The sequence below is a fragment of the Rhipicephalus sanguineus genome, chromosome 8 (assembly GCF_013339695.2).
Source record: "Rhipicephalus sanguineus isolate Rsan-2018 chromosome 8, BIME_Rsan_1.4, whole genome shotgun sequence".
In the NCBI taxonomy this organism is placed as follows: domain Eukaryota; kingdom Metazoa; phylum Arthropoda; class Arachnida; order Ixodida; family Ixodidae; genus Rhipicephalus; species Rhipicephalus sanguineus.
In genome coordinates, this window is record NC_051183.1 from 141,382,690 (window position 1) to 141,404,818 (window position 22,129).

Below are 22,129 nucleotides of genomic sequence, written 5' to 3' on the forward strand. Positions count from 1 at the left end.
GATAAATCACCGACTAATACTTCCTTTCACATTCAGTTTATGTTTTGCAAGATAGCTACGCATGATCTCACTAAGTTGGCGTAGCCTTTAGAGGCGTGCGCGAATGAACCTCACATTGTAGTATATTATTCTTACAATGCGTAAGTTTGTAGCACGCGCACATGAGTTCATGACTGCCATCCGAATCCAAGGATTTTACTAGATATCGTTTAATGGCTACGACGAATCTTACCCCACTTGATAGACTGCGTTTTCGAAACAGCCTGCAGGGATAAGAAGCAATTTCATAGTTTCCTTGTTGCGCTGCATATGACGAGACGAGGACGATAGAACGATACAGGGACACAGGACAGGTGGTGCGCATCTGCAGCGCAACAAAGAAACCATGAACGACCGTCAAGTAGCCCAATTGATCGCTCTGTTAAGCAATTTCACCACCTGCGCAGCAGATTTCAGTTCCGTTGCTTCGACAAAAGAAACATGAGGATGGCAAAACTGAACATCGCTAAGGCTCAATACCAGCAGGATTAGGTTCTTCACAAGGCGAACTTTATTTACCAGGCTTCGTGAATTATGGGGTCGCGTGGCCAAGTTCGAGGGCATGGGTTCGATTCCTGGCTACGGCAGCTCCATTGCGATTCGCTGAACCGCAAATTACATCCCTGTGTTTAACATTAGGCGCACGTTGAGGTATACCAGATGGTAGAAGTTAATACGGAGTCCTCCTCTCAAGCCTATTTCTTGGTCACATAGTGGTTTTGGGACGTGACTTGCTTGAGCAATTACTTAATTACTTAAGTAATCAGGCAACCGTACTTAAGTACTCAATTACCATTAATTACTTGAGAATAATTGGTATGGCGCCAAGAGGATGGGCACAAAGTGAACACACGTTCTGACAGACACGGGCACCCAATAATTAATTTAAAAAATTCCAATTGGTCGTGGTGGTGAAGTACACATAACTGAAGCGGAAAAGGGTTGAACTGTTTGTTTATTTGGCGAGATTGTACCGGGTTATCACGCAAATTACCACCCAAAGCACAACGATAGCGGCGATCACAATCGCCGGCTGTCGAAAAACGGATCAGTGGAGGCCGGATTTCTACGCATTAAAAAGCGCACTTTAGGCAAAAATAAAAGGAGGGAGGGCAGGGGGGCAAGCCCTCCAGCATCGTAAATATAAGAACAATAAGCTTTTACATAAATGCAAATTTCAAACGAAGAAGTGCTGGGCTTGTATCTACGCCATGTAAACAATGTTAACAGGTAAACGGGTGAACAGTGTTGTTTATGATGGCGCAAAGGTGCGAGCAGTTGAAAATAGCCGTGCAATTCTCCTTTTTTCCGCACGGTTCCCAGAGCGCGGTCTCTCCCTGTATTCTCTAGCGTGGAGAGTCAAGCGTCCACTGTCGAATACACATACTTCTGGGTGTCTTTCTTTTCTGCATGGCTTATAAGCGCAGTGCAAGAGTGGTGCTGAAAATTTGTGAACCTCTGTTTCTTGCTTTTATTCAATGGCTGCTGACTCGCTAATAGCGGCGACGACACTCATTTGCCCCATGCGCGAGACGCATGTTTAATTATATGCTAGTATGATACGACCGGAGGCAGTTTCAATTTCGAGGAGCACTCGGTGGCCCCGTGACGTAGTCGGCTTACCTCCATAGGCGTGTCCAGGTTTCCCCTTCAGGAGGGGAGGGGGGGTGAAGGCGGGCGAAGGTAAAGTCACTGGAAGTTTAGTGACTTTAGGCGAAGTTAATCGCAGCCCCCCCCCCTTCCTATTAAGTCAATGTATGGGGCAGACTTTGCGCCCCCCCTCTTAGGTTACTGGGGGGGGGGGTCGCCTCCCTGCTCCCCCCGGCGCCCGCGTGTGCCTACTTGTTAACTAATACTATCACGTGACCGTAAGAGCCAGTGACGTCACTAGCCAGCTTCTGCCATGTTGTCAGCGCTGCTGTTTCGTCTGCTGTGTTGCGCGTTTCGAGTGCTTGTTTCCTGAATCGTCAAACTACGGCACCAGTGGCGTAGCCAGAAATTTTTTTCGGGGGGGGGGGGGGGAGGCTGGCAAGTCAAAACACACGCACACACACACATATATATATATATATATATATATATATATATATATATCTGTGTGCGTGTGTGTGTGTGTGTGCGGGCGTGTAAAAGCTCGTATCGCAATTCGTTAACAGTTCAAAAGCATATGCTTAACAGTGGGTAATTATAACAAAAGTTCAAAACTAAACAAAAACTGGCATACGTATGACCTAGCGACGGTGGTTCGTCCGGAGAGCCAAGGAGTCGAGCAGTCCCGCAGAGTGCTGGCGAGTCTTGCGTCGGTTGGGATTGCAGAGCAGTGTTTTCCAGGGAGTCAAGTTTCGCCACCTGTGCAGGTGGCATTCTCTGTGCACACTGGCAACAAATAAGCGCAGATCGACCAGTGTCACATACGTTCTTGTAAACTCCAGGTTGGGGGCCGCTGTTGTTGTTGCAAGCCGATGGCTTAAGATGAACCATGATTCCGGGAGTTTTCTTTTGCCCCACTTTCGATTCCAAGACAACGTCGTCGCATCGTTTAGGTGGAAGCTATATCCTGTGCAGGGGTGAGCATGGGTGCTGCTGCGACTTGGCGTGACCATGGTGTGGACACGAGGGGGCATTGTGCCCGGAGCAGTCAACAGGACAAATTGATGGAAGGAAATACTTTATGCACAAGTATTTACATCGCTCCATCTCAGTGAACATGCATCTGCGCTCCTCGGTGCGCCAGATTAAATAACATGCTTGGGGTCCACCCCCTCTTTCTCCTCTCAATGCGATGACCATGATTCCACCAGCACTAGTATATGTGCATAACGAAAAGCGCTCCCGCACCTCAATAGTCAATGTCCAGTCGACGACGTAGCACTTAGAGGTTGAATAGTGACACCTCGGATGACCCTTTTTTGGAGAATTGGCGGCTCGTTGACCCCACTTAGTCACACCTGGACGAGATAAAGCCAGAATGGTGAGAGGATCTGCACGGCGTCGGAGAGGTCGCACCGTAGGTGCACGGAACGCTATTGTTTACCTCCCTCATCCCGCTCAGAAATATTTTTCCAGTAGCTGAGAAGCGTGAGCGAACGGCGACTGGTGTCGGCGGTCGAGGCCGCCAAAGCAATGACACAACAGTGCTCCTCTCAATGCGATGGCCATGATTCCACCAGCACTAGTATAGGTGCATAACGAAAAGCGCTCCCGCCCCTCAATAGTCAATGTCCAGTCGACGACGTAGCACTTAGAGGTTGAATATTGACACCTCGGATGACCCTTTTTGGAGAATTGGCGGCTCGTTGACCCCACTTAGTCACACCTGGACGAGATAAAGCCAGAATGGTGAGAGGATCTGCACGGCGTCGGAGAGGTAGCACCGTAGGTGCACGGAACGCTATTGTTTACCTCCTTCATCCCGCTCAGAAATATTTGTCCAGTAGCTGAGAAGCGTGAGCGAACGGCGACTGGTGTCGGCGGTCGAGGCCGCCAAGGCAATGACACAACAGTGCATTTGAGGCGAAACGTCCATGTCATTTTGTTAATAATTGTTTTGTTAAATCGGAGTAGACATTTTACAGTCATGAATCCACCCGTCTTTTGGAACATTTTTGCATCTAAAGAGATGTATGCATCCTGAATCTGCGATTTTCTCATGGAAACTGAGCGATGCCTTCGTTCCCAGCCCGCGCGGCACACGGTCATTTCATCGCATTATAGCCCTGACACAGGGGCACTAAAGTCCTTTACGTAAGGGGAAGTCTTCCCGAAAGGCGTTCATATGCAGTGACACACGACAAAAGAGTATCTCCCTTCCGGCAATGTTCCTTTCTCGGAAAGCCGATCCCGCATCGACTTTCGAACGGGAATTAGGTGTGCTTGGCTCTCGCACACAGCGTGCACAGCTCAACAATGCAGCCTCTTTACGAAGGCTTTGTGGGTGCCGCCTAATTCCCTCTGTGATCTAATTATGTCTGACCCCCGAAAATGCACTGCCGAGGCAGTGACGACACCCTCTGTGCGCCTGCATCAAGTTGCTAGCGCCGACATGTTGAATTCCGGCAGTGTCGTTTGCTTTGTGAATAGTGTGGTGCGTCGTAGTCTGCACAGTGGGCGCCGTCAACAAAAGTCGCAACTACAAAAGCGTGTTTTTTTATGTTTTCCCTCCTGCTGATCTAACAAGCAGAGCTTCTTTTTTTTTTCTTTTCTCTCACTCTCTTTTTTTTATTGTAGCTCTCATCTGAGAAACCGCAGCTAATCGCGGAGGCCACGAACCACCTAAGGAACATAGTGCGGTGACATGTGCTATCGACGCAACTTTTCTGCAAGTTGTCCTTCAGAGCAACGAAATGGGCTTACTGTGAAGTACTGTACGTTTTGCACGCGCGTGAGGTGTGTTAGGTACAAAGACGAAGAAGTCTGTCGAAAACGCCTACGCGCTGTCCGTACAGGGTCAAGATAACGAAAAGTCCTTGGCCAACTGTCAAAGATGACCACCCGCCCCTGCTCCCCCCCTTGTTTTGGAGGGGCCCTCCGCTATCTAGATATGATCCTTTTATGTTCAAGACGCCCTCGCCGCAACGGTGTATTCACAATTCACAATTCCGTCGAGCTTCCGGTTAGTCAACAATACAATGGTTACTCATTCGTTCAGCTCGGCTGATCGGCTCAGCGTGGGAGAGCGGAGCCCGTTAATCAACGTCTCACCGCGTCACAAAATGGCAATCCATGGCGCTGCGCCTCTGTTTGCAGGGAATTTTTGACGGTCATGCGCTGCGCAGCCACTTACAGGGCCGCTACGGGCGCAGTGAGGACAGTCAGTCAAATCAGCAATTTTCGCAACAAATTGTATTTTTGACCACGGAAGGCAATTCTAGAAAAAATCCAAAATGAATTCAGGCGCAGGTGGCTGTTTCGGTCGGCGGTACACGACAGTACGAAAAATATTTGGGGGGGGGGGGGCTGTAGCCTGGTCAGCCACCCTCTGCCTACGATACTTGTTTGGTACGGTGACACTTGTACGACACTTGTTTAGTACGGCGACTGGCGAAGTAACCGGGAAGAGTAGAAATATCAGTTAGAAAAGCTGGAGCCACCTGGCGAATCTTGCTGGCGGCCGCGATTTTGTTGTCGTTCAACAGAGGCGATTTCCGCGAGCCATGGAGCCGTCGCAACATTACACGCGCAGAACTGTTTTCGCTTCGATACTCTGTAAGTGCTCGTTCACACAGCCGTCAAACCTTCCGTCGCGTAAGCGTCACGTCAAAAAAAAACGTACACCAGACGCGACGTAGCAGTGTACGAACAAACGACGGCGGTTGCAGCGTCGACATCAGCACGTTTTCGTGCAGTGTTGACCGACTGATGCACCAAAATAGGAATTGTCCACGCAGCTCAAATGGTTCGCTGGCGCTCTCCCGACTCCGCTGGGCTCTCCTCCTCGCACCACACACACACACACACACACACACACACACACACACACACACACACACACACGCACAAAAGAACAACCACTTGTCCCCCCGTTTTATGGCCCATCCAGTCAGGCGCGCGTTCAGTGTTCCAAGGCCAAGGACCCGGGGGCCGTATGCTAGACGCGTGGCTCTTCTCAGAACTCGGAACTCCAAACGTAAAATTCTGATTGGCCCGTTTTCTAGGGGCGGGGCTCCGTCCCCGTGCCGGCGACGGAAACGTAGAGCACAGCTCTACGACGTTGTCAACCGTTTTTTCCGGAGAAAAAGTCTCGGAAACCCTCTCCCCTGACGCAACTCGGCGCCGTGACGTTGACGTGACGGGGCGTTTGACGGCTGTGTGAACGAGTCCTAAAGCAGCCTGTCGAGACGCGACGATGAAAGCAGAGATAGCTAGCTCTACACTGGCGCGACCCGTGGATCGGACACACGGAGCACTGAAGTGGCATGATGTAGCGTTTCACTGCCTCGTGTTTCGATACAGAAACACTCAGTCGTGAACGTATACAATGCCCTCTACGGTGCACACGTCTGTGTTCATTCCATGTGTTGTGGTTGCGCTCGGATCTTATCGCACGGGCGAAAGCGGGCGCTTCCGCGTGCTGGAGGGAGAAGCGTGCGAGTGTTTGTTGCCGCTTGTTTTCCTTTTTGTCACTCTGCGCGAGGGATGGTTAGCTTTTCGTAACACATTTGCCTTTATTGTAAATGGTTACAGCCGATCTCTTTTAGGTAGTCATTGCTTTCGATCTCTCTCTCTTTCTCTGTCTCCCTCTGTATATATATATATATATATATATATATATATTATATATATATATATATATATATATATATATATATATATATATATATATATCCTTAGGTATGAAGATCGATGGGTCCGGCATGATAGATGGGTGAAAAGAAGGACTCTCGTACGAAATGCAGTTTTATTAACGTTTCGGCTGGTGGGCCAGCCTTCGTCGGAATGAATGTACTGCCCGTGACAGACACTATTTATAAGTGTGTAGCTTCACACTGGTGCAGTGCAACACAATCAAACGTACTGCGCATCGAGAACAACAGGTGTTGGGCGCACACCACTGTGGATAACAACAGGAACGTGCTGCGCATCGAGAACAAGTGACGGGCGCATGCTGAACACAACCCTGTGAATAACAATAGGAACGTGCTGCGCATCGAGAACAACAAGTGATGGGCGCATGTCGAACACGACACTGTGAATAACAATAGGAACGTGCTGCGCATCGAGAACAAGTGATGGGCGCATGCTGAACAACACAACACTGAATAACAATAGGAACGTGCTGCGCGCCGAGAACAGCAAGTGGTGGGCGTATGGTGAACACGATACTGTGAATCACAATAGGAACGTGCTACGCATCGAGAACAACAAGTGATGGGCGCATGGTGAAAATAACGCTGCGAATAACAATAGGCACGTGCCGCGTTCAGTTACTTAACGATGCCAAGAGCAACACAGGTGTTACCAACACCAAGCGCAGTAAGCTGATATGTAGTGCTTATATTCTTCAATAGTGGATAGTGCGAATTCGAATAGGACAATGCAGGAACACAGTCACACAGGGCAGGTGCTACTCGCAACTAAGCTTTATTCAGAAACGTTTCCCTAGATATATACACCGCCGAGTGGCACGCACAGGCGCACTGCACATACGTTGCAGTCACAGTCGCAGTTGTTAGAGCTGTGTTACAGTTGTTATGCTTATACTTATCGGTTATGACGGAAAACGCACGCACATTTCACAAACCCGTGTGCATGTGCGGAAGGGGTTCTTGGCAGTTCTTGAACACGCTCATCCCCGTGATCAGTGAGCACCAGCATCTGGACAGGGCTTGTTATCGGATCCGTTCGTGATCACGGCTACGAAAAGTCTAAGTGTAGTGAAGTGCGAGGTATAGTAGAGCTGGTGGAAACCCCGGATGGCTTTTACGAAGAAATCATCATGATGCCTTCTGTCCTGGACGTGGCACCGTGGTATTGTGATGCCCTGTTCACATCCAAGCCGTCTTTTCGTCTGAGAGTCAGGCGTTGTTGGGTCTTGATAAATCAATGTTCAAGTCACCGTTAATGATGAGAGGCCTGGTTCTCTCCGCAGACTTATTATAGGAAGCATTGACCCCGGTTTTTGCGTAATCCACGTGGCCCACGTTGCGGAACACGTAGACGACTGGATGGTAGTTGAGCGTCTTCCAGGGGTGTTCTGTCTACAGCTTCCTCACTTTCCTTGCATCCGCCGCGGTGGTGTAGCGGTTAATGTGCTCGGCTACTGACCCGAAGGTCGCGGGTTCGATCCCGGCCGCGGCGATCGAACTTCGATGGAGGCAAAATGCTAGATGCCCGTGTACTGTGCGATCTCAGTACACGTTAAAGAATACCAGATGGTCAAAATTTCCGCAGTCCTTCGCTACGGCGTCTCTCATAATCATATCGTGGTTTTTAGACATAATACCACAACTATTATTATTAACCCTTTCCTTGCTTGTCAATGTGTGTGTTCGTGGTTACTGTGTTGGATACAGACTGTATCACCTGTGGCACACCCGCATAACCTGAACTGTGGTATACGGGTATGTGCCACACGTGACTGAGAGAAAGGATTTCATGACGTACGCGACAGGTATTTTGCGTAATTCATGTCATGACCAGTAAATCATGTTCGTCATATACTTATCCCCTGCTATGCCAATTTCGGTGTATTACAAGTTATGGAGACGATCACGAGAGCGCCCAGATGTAGGGGCTAGATAGATAGATAGATAGATAGATAGATAGATAGATAGATAGAAACGGCCAATGTGCCTGAGGTTCGCTAAGAAATGCTTCGCATTTAAAAAGTGTGGCGCAATGTGAAGAGTAACCCCTCCCCCCCCTCCCATCAAGAGGCAATGTTGCCGCCCAAAAAGAGAGAACGTTTACTTTCCTGACGCGTAGTTGTGCGTATGAGCTATGTTCAGGGCCAAAGCAAAAGAAATAGAGCTTATCTGATTTCGCAGTTAATCATTTGGAAGCCGAGGTAACTAGCTGACGCCTGCTGCCTTTTTTCTGCCAAACACGCCGGCTCAGCAGTTCCATAGAAAAATTGTAATACACTCAATCAGCAGGTGGCTAGGACTGATAGTAGGTTGACATGATCTTTACAAAAAAATGCTACTATGCCTTATTAGAACGACAAGCTGGGCGACTTAATAATTGGACATGAGTTTGTTATATGGGCATAAGGGAAACGTGGAAGGAGGACCGAAAGAAAGAGACACACGCGGGCGCTGACTGAAAACTGATTTGAGTTTTTTGAGACATGAGGTTATTAACGCAAAAAAAAAAGAATCGCACGCCACGTACATGTTCGTCTCTCTTAAAAACAAGGCGTCACCTGATCAGTGCTGGGCAGTATCGAAGATACTTGTATCTTAGATACTACTTGGGGACCTTGTATGTGTATCGCGATACGTTTCGCAAATTGAGTATTTTTATCTGTATTTCCGATACAATCAATAATGCATTGTGTATCTTGAGATACAAGATACTGCTATACCAACACGACCGTGCGAAACAATTATCGCTTGCTGAACTCCGCTTCTCAAGCTCGTACTGGCGCCACTAGGCATCCTGAATAAAGTTAAATAGGTCCAGTGACATTATTTTTCCGCCAGAGTCCTATAGTAAGGGGAGGTGATGAGGTCTGCGCGTCCCTATTGGTTGATAATTGATTGATAATGCTTTATATCTTAGCAGAGCACAAAAAGTGGCATGAACATAACAGATAATAATTATTTAATAAATAATATTTACAATAACTCAAGGGCGACGAGGTTAATATTTACAATAACTCAAAGGTGACGAGGTCTTACATGAGCGGTGGGCTATTACAGCAGGCCTAAATGTGTAGAAGCCCGATCACGTCTTGGAAGAGAAGAAATAATAGAGAAGGAAAGGCAGGGAGGTTAACCAGTATATGACAACCGCTTTGCTACCCTACACATGGAGACAGGGTGGGGGAGATTAAAAATGGAGAGGAAAGAGAGAGAGAAAGATAGCACATCACACTGCACACACAGAATCAGTCGGTCACTCTTGCTTGGTACGCGACATTTCTGTCACAGCCGCTTGTCCAAGTTCGTCTCTCTTAAAAAACCTCAGCAGTGCCTTCGTTCCCTTCAGCTGTGATGTCTTCTGTTGACGGCATGCAAGAACTGTTTCAACGGACATTTGACCACTGTCAAGGCGCGCTAGAACGGACGCCAGTGACTGTTCATGAACATTATATGTCGGACAGTCGCACAGGACGTGGTGTAGCGTCTCCTCGCAACGACAGGCATCGCAAAGAGCGTTGTCGGCCATTCTAATCCGAAACTAGCCATATGCGATAAAGCAGTGTGGCCTCTCTTCGCCGGAGTCCAGTTGGCATACAGAGATGCATCAAAGAGGACAGGTGGTGTTGACGATTGGTCCGGTTGGTTCGGCTGCTTGGTAGGCACTATAGAGCGAGCGTTATCTCATGTGCAAGCCCTCGAAGAGTGCTGGCAGCGTCAAACCTTGAAAGTGGGATGGTATCTTCCTGTGTGCATTCATGAGCTTCCCGAGCAGCATTATCGGCGTGTTCGTTCCCTATGACGCCGCAGTGACATGGCAGCCACTGAAACGTCACGTGGTGCCCTTTCTCATGTGAAGTATGGAGAAGACATCTAATTTCAAATACGAGCTGTTCGTATGGCCCGCGACGCAGAGCAGATAGCACAGATTGTAGGGCTGCCTTTGAGTCGCTGAAGATAGACCAATGTTTAGGTGGTTCCCGATTGACCAAACGAAGTGCAGCGCGCAGAGCAGCTAGTTCCGCAGCTGTCGACGTCGTGGACTGGTCAGTCCTAAAGCTGATGGTAATAGCTCTTGCTGGGACAACCACCGTACCAGACGAACACTGGTTGTTTGTGGAACCATCTGTATATATATCTACACTGTCCGCATACTTCTCGTGCAAAAGAAGCAGAGACAGTTGTTTCAGCACAGGTGACGACAACTCAGACTTTTTCCGGATCCCTGGTACACTGAGTTGAACTGTGGGTCGAATAAAACACCAAGGGGGCATCGGTGGTTTAGATGCAGTGGTGAAGCCAGAGGGAAGTTTGTCCTTGTACTTGACGATATTTTTAGAGAATGATGCTTGGCGCCTCTCTGAAGACAGTGTTGCAAGGTGATGACAGGGAGCACGTGCAAAATGTCTGACGTGTGTTCTCAGGACTTCCACCGTAATGTGAGTTTGCATTGTATGGTCGTGAGCAATCGCAATAGTTCCTGTGCTAGGCGCCTGAATAGCTACGATTTTTCTATGACCATGTGCATCGACGTCTCTGCAAGATGTGTAGATGATGTCAGGTCGGTGAGCGTTGCATGCTGCATCTATGGTGTAAAGGCTACCAGTTCCCGTGAGCTTTGACTGTTCGGCGACACATCGCGCATTCTCGAAGAAAGAAATGAGTCACAAGGAACTTAAAGCGGCTATCACGCATACTTCTGGGCTGCACATGGAAGATAGACCGCAGGAATCCGTACTCGCAAAAGAGGAGTTTCTGAAACAGACACCGCTTTAAGAAGCAATGATATTTTTCGAGATACAATCAAGTTACAGGAAGAAAACAGCAAGCGGCAAGAACATCTCTTGGAACTAATAATGCAGGCAGGTCTTTGCCGATCTCTGAAAGCAGCAATGGAAGTAATGAAGCCAGACATCTACGATGCATCCTCATCCATGAGTGCTCAGGCCTGACTTGAATTCTATGAATACGCATGCGATCAAAATTTTCGTCTTCACAATCGTGACAAAGTAATGAACATGCGATTCTACCTGGGTGGCGTTGCTAAGGCCTAGCATGAAATTCGAGCAACAGAGAAGGCAGGACATCCTTGGGCAAATTGAAGGCAGATATTTCTAGCGACATTCTGTGAAAGCAAGTTTCGCAGTTGGGAACGTGCAATAGCCTTGAGGTACCTCTCTGGTCCAGTTACAAACTACGTTTTCGAGAAATGGAGGCTATAGCATGCAGCGGACTCTGCACTCTCCGACTCATTACTTGTGTGCCTCATCACATTGGGACTTCCTGAAGGCATGCCGCGCCATGTTCAGCTTGGAACGCCACAAACGCCAGATGAGCTACTGCACATTATGAAGCTTGTGTTTGTTCAACAGCGACAGTCATCGGTGACAGAAGTGACCACCGCTGAAATGTTTCTGTACCTGGATGGCCAGACACATTCGGCAAACCCGAGCAGTCTACGGAAAGCAGAACAAGGCAAAAGAAAAGGAAATCTATCAAAGGCTGTTCTAAAAACCCCTCGTCCCAAACACGTGATAAAATTTTTCTCACTGACCGCGCCAAGCTGATATACTTTCCTGCGGAATTCAATGGGAATGTCATGAAAGCTTTGTTTGACAGTGGAGCGCCAATCACTGTGATTAACTAGGACGTGATTCCCCAGCTGAGTATAAGAGGCGATTTTCCTGTCATCGTGTACGGCTATGATGGACAGAAACAACTCTATGATGAATGGACAGGGATCTCCATTACGTGTCAGGGCAAGAGTACGAAATTAAAAGCACTGGTACTTCACGGAGTGAAATATCAAGTTCTTTTGTCCCGCCCGTTTATGCAAGAATTGCATTTGAATCTTTTTGGATGGGCAAGTCACCGCGCATGACGCATGACGACGGCCACCTGACTGCCTTTACAGCTGTTGCTGAAAACCCTCGCAAGCCCACTGCCGCAGAAGACGTCATTCGCATGTGTCCTGAGTTAGTTTGTGTAGGCGGATACCCGAAGGCGTCGTCTAGGTTTGAAGTACCATTTGAGGTCCGAGATACGAACGTAGTGAAGCGGAAGGCTTGCAACATGTCGAGAGAAAAGAAGCAGTGGCTGAAGGCAGAGTTACAGAAAATGCTTGATGCCGGCGTCATGGGCTCTTCTACGTCTCCCTTTACTTTGCCGATAACTATCGCGCCAAAAGAGGACAGAACATTTCGTCTCGTCATCGACTACAGAAAGATAAACAAGCATACTGACCTTTTTCTCTTTCCGATGCCACAAATTTACAAAATAATTATTGAAACCGGTGGCTGCAAAGTTTTCCCTCGTTTCGACCTTTGCGAAGGCTTCTGGAAACTACCTCTGCAACACGAAACGAACACGTTCTCAGCTTCCATTACGTGGTATGACGTGTATGAGTACAACCGTATCCCATTTGGCTGGAAAAATTCTCCAGCCTGGTTTCAGAAGATGATGTACAGTGTTTTTAAGCCACAATTGGGAGTCTTCTGCAATATTTCCCATTGACAACATCCTAGTGTACACAAGATCAAAAGTGGAGCGCTCTGAACATCTCGGGAAAGTGTTACAAGCCCTCAATGACGCGGATCTCAAGATAAATGAGAAGAAGAGCGAGTTCTTTAAGTCGAAAGTGATTTTTCCTTGAAAAAGTGTTCGACGGAACGACCAAGAGCACTAAACAGGAGTCCGTTCAAAAGATTGCGAAGCTCACGAAGCAACATGACATTCACTCATTTCGAGTTTTTTTTAGACTTGCAGACCACTTTTGGAGTTAACCCATATATGCCCAGTGTCCTACATATAGGACGCTTCTTTGATGCACTCTAACATCGCTATTTCTTTAGCTGATGACTAGCGCCACCTTCAACACATCAAGAAGCCCTAATTCTCAACGTGTGCAAGCCAAGCCATTGCTCGCTTTTCATGCTGCCACGCGCCGACCGCTTTCTCCGGGCAAACACGTGCTTTGTGTGAAAGACGTCATGGAGAGGAAGAAGTTCACGTGAAATGCCGACCGCTTTCTCCGAGAAACGCGTGTTTTGTATAAAAGACATTATGGAGCGGAAGAAGTGCAATGTCGGTGTGCACGTGAAATATTTCAAGGCTTCCCACACCCGCACATAGCACCCCTAATGCCCAGTTTCCTATATGTATAGGACGGCTTGAAAAACAGTATTGCGTTTACCTGGCAGCAAATAAAGAACTTGTGCTTTCACTTGAGGGTAGAAGTACATTTTTTGTGAAAAAAATACTACTTTTGTCATTTTTTCTGACTTTGGGCATATATGAGTCACAAATTTCTCGAAAACGACAGAGTCCTAGACGGAGCTCAGGACGAAAGAGGTGCCTTTTATTTGGACCGAAGATTACGAAAACTTATCAAGCACTTGCATGCCGTACGTCATCTGACGCTATTCTCACACTACCGGACTATAGTTTCCTTTTGAGATGAATACGGACGCTTCCAAGTATGGTACATGGGCGGTTCTCTGCCAAAAAGACATCAGTTCACTTCCAACTCAGCAGCTGAGGGTTTTAGGCTACTACTCCTACACCTTCAACCCGACCAAGCAGAATTATTCCACTACTGAGAAGAAGGCTCTTACTGTTTTAATGGCTGTGCGCTACTTCCGATCGTACATGGACGGAAGAAAGTTTTCATTATATACGGATCACGAAGCATTACTGCACCTGTTGAATATATCAGAGCCAAAAGAAAATTGGCCCGATGGGTGAATGAACTTCAACAGTACGACTTTGACGTCTTCCACCGTGAAGGCAGCCATCTTACTGACGCCGGTGCCCTGGCTCGGTTGGCGGTGGAGATCCCGCATGGAACAGTTAACTTGAGATTATCGGAAGATTATGAAAGTCTGCATTTCAAGGAAGGCAAGTTCACCGTACATGACACACTGATTCCGAAAGTGTTTTCCTTATATCACGACAGCCCCGACCCGACGAGCTCGTCTTGCCAGATCATTCGGGCGAACCCTTAGAAGTCATGCACGTGGACGTCGCGGAATTGAAAAAGAACGGTCCCGTGGTTAAGAGTATACGTTGTTGGGCTAGTTGGTTCATAGTCTTCAAAATTGGCTAGCGCGAAAATGGACAAGGACTGAGAAGGAACACTGAAGTACAGGACAGGCGCTACTCGCAACTAAACTTTATTCAGAAACGTCTTCCTACATATATACACAGCCGAGTGGCGCGCGCAGGCGCAATGCACATGACAGTCGACATGCTAATCAGGACCGGGATACCAAAACATATTCGCATTACAACCAAGTGTCTAAGAACAGTCTTTCCTTACTGCGCAGAACAACAGAAGTGTCGCTGATACATTCACGGTCTTTCTTTTTAATATGATAAGCCTCCATTAGTTCTCTGGCCAGCGCATTCCCACTTCTGCCCAGAATTCGAATGCTAGACAGCACTGGCTCACAGGCACAGGTCCTACAATGCGTAGGCAGATGAAAAGTCAAATTATTCTTAACAGAGCGCTCGTGTTCCCGTGCTCGATCGTTGATGCAACGACCAGTTTGTCCGATATAAACCTTGCCACAAGTGAGTGGGATTTCGTACACGACGCCTACGGCGCATGTGACGTAGGGCCGGGCGTGCTTTTTTCCGCACGTCGGTTTTTTAAGTGGTCCCGAAATGCGAGGGCATAGCCCAGCCAGTTTATGCGGCGCTGAAAAAACTATAGGTACATTGTACCTATTTGCCACATTTTTTAAATTGTGTGCCACTTTGTGCACATACGGCACCACTTCCGGCCTTTTTTCTGCACGAGCAGAGCCAGGCCTCTTCTTCCCCTTCAGTTTCTGAAGGAGGGTTTCGGACACAGCAATCAAGTTCGAGCAGGGGAACCCAGCCGCCTGTAGGCGCTCAATCTGGCTATTAAAACTATCCTGAGCCAAGTGAACGCAGGACTTTGCCAGCACCGATTCAAGGCATTGTGAGGCAATAGCTCGTTTTACAACCTTACTATGAGCAGAATCAAAGGGTAAAAGCTCTTTTTGGGCTCGCGGAGAGTACTTCCAGCAAATATGCTGCCCCCTTAAAAGCATATTAAGATCTAAAAATTGCAAGGTGTCATTGTTAGGAAGTTCATGGGTGAAGGTTAAACCCTTTCCATGTCGTCGAAACAGGTTTAAAACATCATCAACAGCACTAGTATTCGTCTGGAAGGGATTAGTGCTTAAAATCACGAGAAAGTCGTCTACATATCTAAAAATTCGTAAAACTTTCTCGCTGTCCAATAGGTTATTCAAGACGCGGTCAATAGCAGCTAAATAAATATTGCAGAGCACTGGGGCAACACATGAACCAATACAAATTCCCTTTCGCTGGATGAACGTCTCGCTGTCAGAAGCAACATAAGTTGAGGATAGATAGTACTCTAGTAAGGTCATAAAATTATCGACCGAGATACCGGTAGAATTCTGGAAAGCGACATCTCCGTTCTTTTCTATACAACAGCGTACGGCAGGTAACAGGGCATCGTGGGAAACGGTGTAGAACAAGTCCTCTACATCTATCGAAAAGGCAGACTTGCAGGAATCAAGAGATGCCAGAAACGTTGTCACTTCTTTAGAATTTTTAACAATAAATGGATCATCAATAACTAGAGTGTTTAAGTTTTTTAACAAAAACTGACTTAGCTGCTGCTGCCAAGTATTCTGCTCAGTAACTATACTTCTAAAAGGCATGTCGACCTTATGGGTTTTAACGCTGGAGAATACGGACAATGACAAAAGCTTACTGTCCATAATAGCCTTACACAACCCTGAAAGTTGCATCTCTTTACACAAAGAAACGGCTTTTGTTTTTACCTTGCTCAGGTTTACTTTTGCAGAAGCGAAGTTCTTGGTCAAAGCTTCAGTGGCTTTTTGACGAAACGTCGTTGAAGGCAATACCACAAAACCACTGTCCTTATCTGCTTGTAGAAGACGAAGTTCATTGTCCTTGCAGAATTTCACCACATCACTCATTTTTCCGTTGGATTTCAGGTGGGAGTGTTTCACAGTCTTCAATAGGCTGTCCACGCCGTCCAAAAGGCACCTCTCCTTGTCGTCGTTCCCTGCCTTGTCAGCCACACGCCTGTTGAGCGCAAGAAGTTCGTGCGCACGCAAACCTGGCTGAAGGCTAAACTTGGGACCTTTTTTGAGGGTGGTGGCGACGCCTTGTGGTAGCTGAACATCCCCGAGAACAGTGAGGTTCCCAGGTTTTGGTGGCACGCGCCCAGGTCCTTTCGGTAAACGGCGAACGAGGGCCTGCCACTGGAACTCCGTAGTTTGAGCCGCTAACTTCTTGAATCTCTTGAAGGTCAAGTCACAAACACCGCCGGCGTTTGGCTTGCAGCAAACCGCTCGTAGCCAGTCGTACAATAACCGCACTTGTCTCCATAACTCAGATTTCAGAATGCGGCAAATTCGTTTGGCATGTCCAAACGATGGTTGAATGCAACCAAAAAGAGCGAGTACTTCCGTTGGAAAAACTTTCTTGCGAAGGCAAACCGCCAAAAACCTTGCCCGACATGTTGACTACACAATGTGATTGACGATGGCGAAAGGCTGCACAGAAGTAGGTAAGACACAAATAGAAGGGCCCACTGCAGAAGAAATATAGCTTAAGAGTATACGTTGTTGGGCTAGTTGGTTCATAGTCTTCAAAATTGGCTAGCGCGAAAATGGACAAGGACTGAGAAGGAACACTGAAGTACAGGACAGGCGCTACTCGCAACTAAACTTTATTCAGAAACGTCTTCCTACATATATACACAGCCGAGTGGCGCGCGCAGGCGCAATGCACATGACAGTCGACATGCTAATCAGGACCGGGATACCAAAACATATTCGCATTACAACCAAGTGTCTAAGAACAGTCTTTCCTTACTGCGCAGAACAACAGAAGTGTCGCTGATACATTCACGGTCTTTCTTTTTAATATGATAAGCCTCCATTAGTTCTCTGGCCAGCGCATTCCCACTTCTGCCCAGAATTCGAATGCTAGACAGCACTGGCTCACAGGCACAGGTCCTACAATGCGTAGGCAGATGAAAAGTCAAATTATTCTTAACAGAGCGCTCGTTTTCCCGTGCTCGATCGTTGATGCAACGACCAGTTTGTCCGATATAAACCTTGCCACAAGTGAGTGGGATTTCGTACACGACGCCTACGGCGCATGTGACGTAGGGCCGGGCGTGCTTTTTTCCGCACGTCCCGTGGTCCCGTGGTTCTTGAGACACAGTCTTTTCTGGTTGCAATCGATCAGTGCACCAGAATGGCAGCAGCGCGGCCTAGACAAGAAGACGCTAACAGCGTTATGGCCTGTAGAATGGTACGCATTTGGGCTGGTTGGTTCATGATTACGGGTGAAAAACAGCGCTAAAAAGACGGGAAAAGAAAGGACAAGAAGAAAGGACAAGAAAGGACAAGAAGGACAAGAAAGGACAGCGCCGTGGTCTCGTGTCCTTTCTTGTCCCGTTTTTTTAGCGCTGTTTTTCACCCGTAAGCGTCATGGCTTTGCCTGACCATGCGATATTCTCACAGCTGAAAGTTGCGTATCAGACAATGGACCAGCATTCTTACGTAAGAAGGTTCAGCAGTGGAGAAATAGCCATGGAATTAGGCTATGACGCTGCGCTCCATTTCACCTGCAGGGTAATGGAATCGCTGAAAGGGTGAGCTCTGACATCAATCAATTCATTTCAATATATCCGACGTTTAAAGGCGGAGAGAAACACTACCTACACTCTAAGCCAAAAATAGAAAAAAAGAGAGTAACTGCAGGTTTTAGTCCTAAGGACCAGCTGTTACTCCCCAAAAAGACCAACGGGAACAAGATGGCTGACATGTCTCAAGTTGGAGGAGTAACCGTTTAGTGTTACGTTGGAAGGGAGCAACAGAAGGACGAACGGCAACGGTTGCTCTCGGCGCGCAACCGTTGCTCTCCTGCAGGACGCACCCTATATCGGTAGATGCATGGGCCATATTTTCTTGCGGGCTGGTGTAAGGAAACTACTTTTTGTAAACTGAACAAAGAGATACGCACGCTAATAGGGACACTTAGCCTGTACGTATACTTTTTAACGTTACCGTGTTACCGCAACATATGTTTTAGAAAAGTTTTAGCTCCCCGTACGTAAACGTTTACGTACGTACGTGAACGGATACCTTTACGTTTGAATAAGCCATGAAATGTTGATGATAACGGCATTTAAAAAAAATAATTTATATGAGATTGTATCACCGCTGCGGCAAAATCACGAGGGATTTTAGCTTGTCCCGGTATACGCAAAGGGCAGTAGTATACCGGGTTATCCGACGATGGTGTCGCCATCTTGTGACGCTTCGTGCAACCATAGTCTTGGACACGTTTGTTTTCGCCTAGTGTTTTTGAAGAAAAAAAATGATTGAAAAGGTAACTCATTCGTAATTATGCCGCGGCAAGGCATTTACACCAGAAGTAGAACGCACGATGTTTTTACAATAACAATTTTTTTGCTTTCCTGCTTCATCTTGTGCCCGCTAGATGACGTCTCGTCTCCAGCCTGTCGGGGTATTTATGCCAAGGCTTCTCACGTTTTTACGGCTTCGGTATTCTAATTCTAGGTCACTGTAGTGACTCTAGCCGCTGAAACAAAGTGATCGCAATTGGCGCTTGCACTTCGGCATAATTTTACTCGGCGACTGGAGCCTCGGCACAGCGGGTATCGCGAGTAGCCGCGAACGAAGGTGCATTTGCGAGATAGGGCCGTGAATGTAAAGCCAATCCGGAAAGTAGTTCACGTTCCGTAAAGGCCCGCGTATGCGCAGATTTGTTCCGGCAACTCGTAACACGGTAACGTAAAGCTAAAATCCTCTAATACAAGCTAAAAACGCCTAATAAAAGACATAGTTGCACTAGAACGCCAGCACCTGAAGCTGCTGTCGTCGAAAGGTAAATGGCGTGTTTGCGTATAACATTTGGCATAAATATATAGCCTGAGAATGTGGCAATAAAATGCTAAGCTTCGCGAGACTCCGTATATACTTCACGACAAACAAGCGGTTGAGGGAAGTACACAGTTCATTTGCGGTTTTATGCTGAACGGCAGTCTCCAGTACAACGCAGCAAAAGCCCCGACTGCAGGGTTGCAGCAGAGATCACGAAACGCACACTTATATCGCGATGCGCAGAAAGGCTGACAGCAAGCTCACGCCGCTGCCTCCCGCCCCCTCATTTCTACCTTGTCACTGGCTGATTTTGGCGGGAGGGCAGTTATCGCAATCGGGTCCGGTAGTTTGACTTTGTGTTTAATCTCAGAGAAAATGGACGTTATCACCTCGGGCGGTGTTGTCTTTTCAAAGGGGAGCCGACTTTTCCGCAAAAAATATTATTATTCATATTGATAATAATAATAATGATAATAAAGAAGAAGAAAACGCACCTCCTGGCGAAAAAGAAAAAAAAACGAAATCACTGGCCTTTTAGCTAGTGCTAAGGGAGCACGGCAAAGCCTGTGTTTTCGTGAGAGACACATTATCTTGACGTTTTCAGATGTTTACATTTACTTTCTATTCTCTTTCGAACATCACCGCTGGTTCTGCATGCCTATGCTCATTTCACTAACGTGTCAGAACGCGCAACGACCCGTCGGGACCTACATAACCCCGTTTCCTTTCAGGCGGCGCCGTAGCGTTTGGTGGCGTAGTAGTTAGCGTGCGCGCATGACTATTAAGTGGTCGCGTGTTGGAAACCTGGGTGGCTGGTACAAATTTTCTGAAATTTCTTTCTGAGTGAAATATCTGTATATCGTTTGTACATCCAAAGAAATATCTGTATAATCCTTCGTATGCTGTATAAGTCAATCAAAAACGAATTTTGTTTGGCCCAAGAAGAAACTAAGGAGTAACGGGAAGGAGCATCCGTTGCTCCCTTGAGGAGCATCAGGAAGGAGTAACAGTTGGTTCTCAAGGAGCAACTGGAGGGACTAACCGTTCATCCCCTGAAGGAGCAACTGAAAGGAGAGCAACGGTTCGTTCCCTTGCGGTTGCTCCTTTTGGAAGAGTAATGGGAGTGGCAATGCACTTGCTCACTCAAAGGAGGAACCCTTATACCCCCGTTGCTCTCTTTTGGCTAAGAGCGCAGAAGCGGCTCTGGCTCACCACAACAGAACACACGCTACGAGTCTTGGCTGCAGCCCACACTTTGCTGCTTATGGCGAGGTTGCAATATTGCCCGCCGAAAAAGAACTTGGAATTGATGACAAACTGAACAAAGCAGACACAGGAAGGCGATGAAGTACCAATTCGACAAGCGACACCAAGGACATAGGCCGGAGATTGGACTACCAGATCTTTTTTGCGACATAGACGCCCTTAAGGCATAACATTTGTTTGTATATTTGTATTCAATGTGCGCCGTTAGGCCGGCGTTGTGTATGAAGTGAAGAAGTGTCTTGTTGAATGTTTTGCCATGTATACATCGGTCATAACTGTTTCTGTCACTGTTTCGAGGGCCAGCTTGCAGGAGATGACGGGAGCGTTCCGACTGTAACCCTTGGCATGTCCATATAAGGTGGTATGCATCTGATTGCATCACCGAAACAGAACAGTAGGGGCATGTAGCACCCACTGGTAAATGCGACCAGGTCCATGTTGAAATAGCCAAGGTGAGGGCGACCCTTGCACGAAGCCTCCTAAGCACGACTTCCTCCACACCGTCTCCTGAAGTGCTTTTTACCGCATGACAGTAGAATGACCAAAACTACTCTTATTGAGCATGCACCAACTGTTTGTTTTCCTTTATAGTACGTGTAACCTTGGACGCCAGTCCAAGTCGATTGACGAGATTTCACGTTCACCGTGCTTAACGAGTTATTTGGGGGAAAGCGCTCCCACGCGATATTGCTTAGCTGTCTTTTTTTTTTACCGTGCCCAATCTGGTAAATTAAAGGGATTACTGGAAACGTTGTTCCTTCTATTCAATTCTGCGGCTGGTGCACTACCCCTTTCTTCATCTTCTCTACAAGGCCTTCACCTGCTGAGACAATCGTGCTTTTCAGAATACGGACCTTCTCTAAATGGCCACGCTCTTGCGAAATGCTGAAAGTGGCTAGGTGGTCGCAAGACTTCCTGGGAGCGGATCCTAAACAAGTGGTAGCCATGCCTCTTTTCCCTAGCTTCGATGTGCCGACGCGTACTTTAACCGTACCTGTGCTTGGATAATAGTACCAGGAAAGGTGATGGGCGGCGAAAGTTACCTGAAAATCCAAAACTGTAATACTTTATTTATTGGTATCTCGTGGGTAGGCTAACTCCCATTACAACACAGCAAAAATATCACTAACCTTTCCAGGTAGTTGCCAACGGATCAGAGTGTGATAGTCGCCAACGAACCTGAAGCGCTTAACCACGTGTCGCTACCAAAAGTGCTCTCGATGGCCCCGTGAAGACGGCCGCGAAAAATCTCACTAATAATTGGGGCATCTGGAGAGCCCATGCGCACTCACTGCTTCGGAAGCGTGACGTTCCCATCCTAAACAATAAACGTAGAACGCAGGTAAAAACCTAACAGCTCGAAAAAAATTGAAAGAGGGATTCCACGAACATTCGTGTATAAGGAATGATTAGCACAGCCAAAATATTAAAACTTGTGGTGGCAGCTGCGAGTTCACCGTGCAGCAGATGACGCTACAACGGCGAACTACCTTCTCTTCAGAATACCGTGTTACTCCAATAGTGTATGGCAAAAGGCAATCAGGACTAGCTCCCCCCCTTCGTGCCTCCACTTGT